The sequence below is a fragment of the Cavia porcellus genome, unplaced genomic scaffold (assembly GCF_034190915.1).
Source record: "Cavia porcellus strain 051 isolate PalLab524CR breed Dunkin Hartley unplaced genomic scaffold, mCavPor4.1 scaffold_26, whole genome shotgun sequence".
Classification (NCBI taxonomy): Eukaryota; Metazoa; Chordata; class Mammalia; order Rodentia; family Caviidae; genus Cavia; species Cavia porcellus.
The window spans coordinates 12,012,793-12,018,792 of NW_026947509.1; positions in this window are offsets into that span (position 1 = coordinate 12,012,793).

Consider the following 6,000-nt stretch of genomic DNA (forward strand, 5'->3'; position numbering starts at 1 on the left):
TAGCTGACCCCTCCCGCCATACCAGGCAGTCTTCTGACTGTATTAATTATACTATGTGCCAGCAATCTCATCTAAACCGCCCAGCAGTTCGGTAAGGGAAATCACCATCCATTCCACTTCACAGAGGAGGAAACTGAGGACAAGGAGCTGTAACTCCTCAAAGCTGAGTACTCCAGAGCTCTGCTTTTCTTTTATCAACTCCAGTTTTCCTCTTCAGAGAGAGATCTAAATTAGGGAAAATGATAGTCCTGGTTGTCTTGCAGGAGCTGCACGTTTGCCAGCTTTCAACAGCACACTTCCATCTGCCCCAGGTGACAACGCACCAGGTCCCCAGTGAGGCTCTGCGGAGCTGCCCTGTGCACAGCTGAGGACGGAGTTCTTTCAGGGGCACAAACTCTGCTCCCACTGTCGTAATCTCATCACTCTTTATTTCTCAAATGCTTCTCTGGGTGCTGTAAAGTGCGGATCAGTAAACCAAATGCTGGTTTCTTTGTAGAAAGTCCAAGTGAGCGAGGTTCCCTGGTTTTTCAAGATCCACGGAGATTCCCTGTGGCCAAAGGTGGAGTCTCACCTTGCAGGTAAGCACCTCCTTCTATCCCAGACCTTTTCCTCCCAGATCAAGCAAGAGTAATTCTATTTCCTATTTCACTCCTCCCTGGAGCAAACGCAGCTTCTCTCAGCCCAGTGGTGCTGAGTGATTCCAGCAGTTTCCAAAACAAAATTACATGTAGCCCCAGCCTGAGAAATGTTCCACCTCCTGAACTGATGGCATTTACGATTACTATTCAATTATTATCATTCAAAACAAAGGAGGAAGATAAAACATTGGTTGGAGTTACTCCAGGACAGAAGGAACTGTAATGTCTAATAAAAACCATAATATTCCACAAATAGTATCAGAAAATGCAGAAAAATAATGACAGGGGACATTCTGCACCTTCCCCCAAAACAGATCACCTGAAATAATACAGCAGCTCTCAGTGTCCAGCAAACCAACACAGGGAACAACTTTTAGGGCACTCTTGCTTAAACCTCCAAAAAATAAAGCTTACACAGAGCGTCACCCAGAGCAGGACCTGCCCTTGAGTTCCCTTCCCTCTCTTGCAGCATTCTGTGGAGCTTGCTTATAAATTCTCCCCCTAGGGAAGAAAGATTATCACCTGAAGGAATTCTTCACTCTCCACTAGAAAATATCCAGTGACCCCACATTCAGAAAACCTTACTCTTCTACCAGGGACCTTGAACACCAGATTTCAATTGGAACCACTGTTCACCTCTCACTTGAAACATCAGGGGTATTGAAAGCCACTCACATTCCAAGATTGATCTTCTCAGAGGAGAACGTGGCAGGTCGGCTGTTGGATGACTTGTTGGGTCCCCCAGAGGAGGTGGTTATGAATGTCACACAGATGGAAACACATTCGTTCTTCACTGTGCCCCTCCTGTCCTGGTTGTCCCCGAGCCTGGAGCTTCCTGTGCTGATCTAGTAGAGACCTAACTCTGCGGGGTGGGGTGGAGGTGCTGACCTCTTTCTGTAGAAGGGCAAGTTCACTTTACCTACATCTGTCCCCAGAAAGAAAATAGAGAGAGCCAACCGGAGGCCCCCAGGGGACCAGTACACCTGTCTTCTTGTCCTCCCTCTTCCAAACCGCTCAGCCGATGACTTCCACCGCCAGTTTGGACTTAGGTAGACGGCCAGCTGAGGAGGGAAGAGTATGGGATCCAGGACAGTCTGCAGCAGCTCTGAAATGGGGTGCAAGACTGGGGGACCGAATCCTATTTTTTTAGTTCACAATAATTCGTGCATGGACTCAGGAAAAATCTCTCATCCTAGCATTCCTAACACTCCCAAAAATTGTTTTAAAAATGGAGACAACCTACATAGCTAACGATTGGTACATGTTGCTAAGTAAACCCAAGTTGCTGAGGACAATGTAATAAGTCACAATGCTGGACCGAGAAGAGTGACACATAGAAAAGGAATCTGCACAGCACTGTTTTGGACTCTACACAGAGTTTGAGGGCCGGAGACCTGCGGATGGCATAATGTTTGGCTGTGCACGGGATGCATCTACCTTCAGTTTAATCTCAGCTCCATAAACGAGGAAAACTTAGACAATACTCAGTATTGTTGTCTAACAGTATCCCCATCCCCGCCTTCCACTTCCAGATTTTCTGAGAACTTCACATACAGGCTTGCGCGTACACACAAGGACACATAGCCATTTGTCACAAGAGGAACCACCATGAACAATGTGGCTGGCTGCTGGCCACTATGGATTGTTCCAGGGTGGACATCTGACTCAAACCTGAGCAACTGTCTCCTTCTCCAGTAAGTCTGCAACTGGAACCGGAGAACTTTTTCCCTTCCCAGCAGGAAGGAGCGCCCGAGGTTGCACACGCAAGCCCATGCGTGTGGCCTGCCCCTGCGGCCAGAGCCACTGGCTGCAGATCCAGAGAGGAACAGAAGGAAAAAGCCACAGCCAGAGCGGAAGAAACAGGAAGCTGAGGCACGTGAGTCCATCCCACTGTTCCTGGCCCCGGGTCCAAGAGACAGAGGACCCCAGGTTCACACAACAAAGCCCCGCATTTATCTAAGCCCGTCGCACTGGATTTCTGCCACTTGGAACTGAAAGAAAACAAATCAGTATGTGTCCCCTCGAATACCCAGTCACTCGTACACTCCCCTTCCACCTCAAAGGAGGAAGAGTATGTGTTTGTAAGTGATTTCTTTTGCTCTGAACTTTCTGAATTTTCTGTTAAGAACCTTTTTATAATCTAGCATTCCTACCACTCTAACTCACTTACACACAATATACATACTGGGTAGAAGGTTAAAAGAAACCTCCAGCATTTAGAAAATCTGTGTTTACAAATCTCTTGCATACCTGTGTAGAGCATGCGTGCTATACATGCACTCAGCGATAAATCTTCATGATGGACCTAGAAATCAAAAACCCTGGTGGCAGTCTTGTACATTATTCCAGTCCCACTTTGGGGTCTCCATTGAGCCCCAAGACCAAGTCCTCTGAGGGAGACCCTGTCCCTGCTGTCCCCATTGCCATGGTGACCTGGCTTTCTGATCACCCTTCCCATTCCAGCCACTCTGAGGTCTCTACCAATTTGTTACCCAAAAGTCAGCTACTTCCAAGTGTAAACAGAAAGGGCGGGGAGCCTCTCCCCAATGTCCTGCTTGGTGTGACCATTTCTCTGTTCTTCTCTTGCTCCTCAAAACCAGTGCCATTTTGGCCTCTCCTGGGACCTGCCCTTTTCCCATGGTGCTGTGGAAGCTCTGCTCTGGGGAAGCCCACAGCCAATCTGGTTTCTGACGGTCAGAACACTTGGCTGGCACACCCCCTAGTGGTGGCCTAATGAATCCCCTCCGCTACTGTGGGGTACAAGCCCAAGGGTTTCTCAAAGTGTGTTCCATTGGACCCTGGTACCACAAAAAGTAACCAAGGAGAAAAGTACTTTCTACTTCAGTTAAATTTGAGAACTCTGGGGTACATGCAACCAATTTATTTGCTTTATTAATGTACACCTCCAGGCCTTTAATATACTGATAAACACTGTAACTCTTTAAGACTTTAGCACGCAGTGGAGTCCAGGTTTATTTGATCAAGCTTTTGTAGCATAACTGAATGGCTACCATTTACCGAGCACAAAACACCAACATCCCATTTCAGCTTATAGATTCAGAAACCGATGCCTAAAGAAGTCAAGCAGTTTGCTTCTGCTCAGCTTCGATGAGCTGGATCTCCACGGTCTTGACACTCACAAGGTCCTGGCTTTGTGTTTGTTCCAAAACAGTGCTGTGCAGATTCCTTTTGTATGTGTCACTCTTCTCGGTCCTCGTATCACTGGTCACTTGTCATGAAAGAGGAAGTGTAGGAGCCACAGAGGACAGCCAGGGAGGTCTCCCTCGCTGCCCTCTGGAAGCTTCTGGTGGCCATGGTGAGAGAGGCAGAGCCGATGCCTCATTACCAAGAAAGCCTCCTTGCAATTCTCAGCAGAGGGAAAGTGATGGGAAGCTGTGTCGGGACCCGGGATGCACACTTTCCAGTGAGACCACAGGAACTGCAGTAAGCTACACGTTAGGTTTTCTAAGAGATGCTGGATTCCACTTGAGTCTTACGCACTTGTTTCGCTGGCTTTATAAGCAGTAGGATATTCTGTTTGCATATCTGCTATGCCATCTGGTCAAGTGTAAGTATACATTATGCTCAAAAGTTTAACTCTGAAAGTATGGGTTTTGATTTTCGTAGACTTGGGTGGCTATTGTCACCCCCCCAACCTAATTTTAGCTAACAGAAGTGGAAGGAAATTTCCTGACTCACTTAACTGGAAAGTCCAGCCTTCAGGCACTAGTGGTCATAAGGCTCAAATGAGACCATCGTCAAAGCTGTGTGCCTGGTACTTGTATTTTTAATGAAAGGGAATAGAATACAGTGCAGTACAGTGTCTTAGGCCCTAGCCCTGGTTGACCCAGAGAGACATTGCCAGAAATATCATGCATGCTAGGAACTGGGGACTGACCCCTCCTTGCCCCACAACCCTGAAGCTACTCTTGTTGAGTACCTGTGTAGACACTTCATTTTTCCATCTGAAAAATGGACACAATACTCCTTCTTTTCCACTTTGGTGAAGACAGAAAAAAAAAGTTAAATTTTCAAAGGTTTTCTTCCTAAGAGGATTAAATCTTATGATGTTGTTATTAATGTTCACAGAGATAGCACTTTATACTGGCAATGGGTTTTCCACATATTTATATACTTTATAAATTTATCATTTAAAACTCTGTAATTAGCCTGGCCAAAAACATATACGTTCAACATCACAACCACAACTTAAAGTCCACCAAGCCACAATGAGAGGAGTAGATGTGTGTGTGTGTGTCCATGTAAACACATTTGTATGCAAATATATATACATATGCATATATATATCAATATTTAAATTCATATAGTGTGTTTTTGCAAGACACACAGAAATGGCAAATAAGGAAACTTTTTAAGAAAAGATAGATGGATGGTCCCAGATTTTAATACCACCCCCAAGGTAGAACAGGTGGTGAAAATATAATAAAACATGTTGCAAGGAACTTGTCATGAATTTTAAAAACAAAAACGCCTACAGACCAAATAAACCACTCTGACATGGCTAAATCTGAAGTTCCCAAACTATTTTAAATGACAAAGTAGAAGTTCCCAAGGGAGGCAACCCAGAAATGGTTTCGGGGCAATTGCTGCTGAAGTCACTCGGGACAGAGCTCAGACACACAGGGAGGGGCTGGGCTGCACCCCGCCACGTGCAGGGGATCCCCGATCCCTGGCCAGGACTGAGGAGTCTGAGGGCAGGGCTCCCTGCCTGGTCAGTGACTTCGCCATGGACCCCAAAGCAAAAATGAGGGACATTCAGCCAGAAGCCGGATTCAGGCTTGTCACTAACCACTGCCAGATGCTGTTTGAATGCAGTTGAGGTCCCCAGCCCAGGTGGTGCACACAGCCACCTTCCCTCTGTGGCACCCACCCACGCATCCATGGCAGCTACCCACGGTCCTTTGTACCCATCCCCAACTGATGAGGAGTTCGAGCTCACATCCTCTGCCTCTATTATGACAGAGCCCCAAAGATGATCACATGAGCATACAGTGCTGTAGAATGTCTTAGTCCCTTGTCCTGGTTGGCCCGGAGAGATACTGTGAACAACTACATGGATGCTAAGAATTTGGGGACCTGCTTCTCCTCAACACACTGGCTCTGCAGCTATCCTTGTTGAGTACCTGGGTAGGGACTTGATTTTTCCATCTGGAACAATGGGCACAATACTCCTTTTCCACTATGGTGAAGGCCAAAAAAACTTTCCAAAGACTGTTTTCCTTAGAGATTTGATCTTGTAATTCATTGTTGTTGCTTTTGATGTTCACAGAAATAGGACTTTACCCTGGCAATAGATAAGGGAGAGAAAATGCGATTTTCCCAAAGTCTGGGAGATGCGGAG